Genomic DNA, 2,744 nt, shown 5'->3' on the forward strand with positions numbered 1-2,744 from the left:
TAAACATATAAAGGTCGTAATAAATTATCAAACCAATTAAGGGGAGTGATCCCGAACTCAGTACAACTTTAATGAAATGCCTGCCTTCGATCCGGGGCTCACGATAATGAAGAACTGATGAACAAAAGTAATAACTTTGAATAACAGAGAAAATAAGAGTATATTACCTTGATATGCGTGTTACAATGATGCCTAATGAATAGTTAGATTTTCCTTTATATAGTAGGGGAGTTTTACCCTAAGTACAATTCCAAAAGAGGTAAAAATCTTCCGTTTTACTAATCACTGATTTTCTGCCGATACGTATCGAGATTCACGCCGTAACATTCGACTGGGCACGGATATCACGCCTCTTTGTTTGTTGTGCTTGATTATCTGGTAATGATTTTTGAAGTTTTGGGGTTCGAATCGAACCTGGGGGACGTGGCCCCGATTCTTTCGAGGGCAGGTGTATTGACCGGACCCTGACTCGAGGGGCTCCTTGCCCCATTTTCGGTTCCTTACAGTCACATCTCTACTCCATTTACTTCATCGGGAATGAAGGCGTCTAAAGGGCCCGGTTTCACCCGTATACAGAATGTTCACTCATTCATCATCTAATGCAAATGATGAAGTTTCCAAGATTTTAAGTTACTTATTGAATGTGCAAACAAAGTTTCATATTAGTAGCTAAAAACAATAGAAGACTACATATAAGGTATAAGAATCTTTTTATGGTGTGAGTCCATTTGGGAAAAACCGTGCCGGCTTGGTCCAAAGCGGATAATATTACACCATATTTAGAATACTATTGTGCTGGTTTAGCCCAACAACTGGTATCAGGGCTTAAGTTCAACGAAACAAGTATGGCGATGACAAAGTTATTGTGTGGGGCTCGGGGCTTGATTTGTTTACCCGTACGAGCTTGGAGACGCACACACAAGAAGAAGCTAGTTGCTGGCTTCGCTTGCCATAAATACTCAGACGATGTCAGTGGTACACAATGAATCTCGAAAATTGACTCGTAGATCGTGGTAATGGGCCACACAAAACTTGGTTCGAGGAAACAATTATTGGGTGTACGAACAAAGACCCACATTGGTAGTTGAAAAGATTGGGAGACTACATAAGTGTAGGAATCTATTAATGATGTGAGGCCTTTTGGGGAATGACATGCGAGTATGGCCTAAAACATATAATATCACACCAAAGATTGGGATGCTACATATAAGGTATATGAATCCCTTAATCGTGTGAGGCATTTTGGGGAAAACATATAAGTTTGGCCTAAATCGGACAATATGATACCCTATTAAGAGTATTATTTTGCTAATTTAACCCAACAGTACTATTTGATTGATCAAGCAACTAATCAAATTTCATTGACCAACCAGCTAATTGTCCTAACCCAATATATATCAGCCACAGATGTGTGCCTTTCCATACGCGTTTGAGACAACAACCAAGTTTATGAGAAATAAAGACGAAAGGCTCCATATTGGCCATACTTAATGCATTGCCTCTTGAGAACAACTTTAACAAGATTCACATGCAATTCTATATATTGATAAGCCAATCCAACACCAATTGCACACTTTGTAACTTAATCTTTGAATGGCTTCTGTAATTGAGCAATCTCAAGTTGCGCCACCTCCCGGCAGTGCAGCTGAGCTGACACTTCCTCTCACATATTTTGATTATGTATGGTTATCTTTCCACCGTATGCAGCAGATTTTATTCTACAAGCTCCCTGTGTCCAAATCCGATTTCGTCCAAACTATTGTTCCTAATCTTAAAGATTCACTATCCCTCGCTCTCAAACACTACATACCTTTAGCTGGCCACGTTGTTTATCCACTAAATTTGAGCGATTATCCTGAACTACGTTATGTTACAAGAGATTCTGTATCCGTTACTTTTTCTAAGACTGATATAGATTTCAATTGTCTCATTGGTAATCATCTCCGAAATTCTAAGGATTTTTATCACGTGGTTCCTCAGTTGGCAGGACCTAGGCATGGACTAGGAGTCCAGTTAGCCCCGCTCTTAGCCATTCAAGTGGCAATTTTCCCGAATAATGGCATATCCATTGGCTTCACTAACCATCACGTTGTTGGTGTTGGAGCTACCATAGTAGGGTTTATAAGGGCATGGGCGTTGCTCAACAAATTCAGTAGAGATGAGAAATTCTTAGCTAATGAGGTTCATTCCATTTTATGATAGGTGTATATGTCAAAATCTGCCTCAACGGGATTTAGCATCGAGTGGTATTGTGAAAAGTAATGTGGCCTAGGTCGATTAGTGGACAGCGGGGCTCGTAGCCAGGTGGTCAATAACGGCCGAGGTCAAGTATCAAGGATGGTACTAATGTCTAGTTTTGGTAATAGGATATTTAAGGGAGTATTCCAATGAATATTCTATGTACTGGTACTTTTAGGGTTGATTGGGGATATGTCCCATATAAATAGAAAAAGAGATAAGGGGAAGAGGTATGTAATATTTTTCTTTCTGATAAAAGCATCTTTTGAGAAGAAGACTCTCTCTAGAAAAGATACAAACACTGTCTTTCTAATTAGATTCTACCATCCATTATTCCAAACTTTTCTATCAGATCTGAGAATAGTTCCAATAGTTCCAATATTCTAGGATTTATCTATCACACGTCACTGTCAGAAAGAAGATTCATCCACCATTTTTGATATTGGGTGAATCATTCTCCTTATTTACGTTAATGCCATTTATCGTTATTTATTATTTGATATTCT

General features: G+C 39.0%; 1 pseudogene; it reads left to right on the forward strand.

Moving 5' to 3' along the window:
- The first annotated feature begins 1,468 nt into the window (after nt 1-1,468).
- Nucleotides 1,469-2,510, forward strand: LOC107826321 (phenolic glucoside malonyltransferase 1-like; annotated as a pseudogene).
- The last annotated feature ends 234 nt before the right edge of the window (nt 2,511-2,744 follow it).

The sequence above is a fragment of the Nicotiana tabacum genome, chromosome 23, assembly GCF_000715075.1.
Source record: "Nicotiana tabacum cultivar K326 chromosome 23, ASM71507v2, whole genome shotgun sequence".
Classification (NCBI taxonomy): Eukaryota; Viridiplantae; Streptophyta; class Magnoliopsida; order Solanales; family Solanaceae; genus Nicotiana; species Nicotiana tabacum.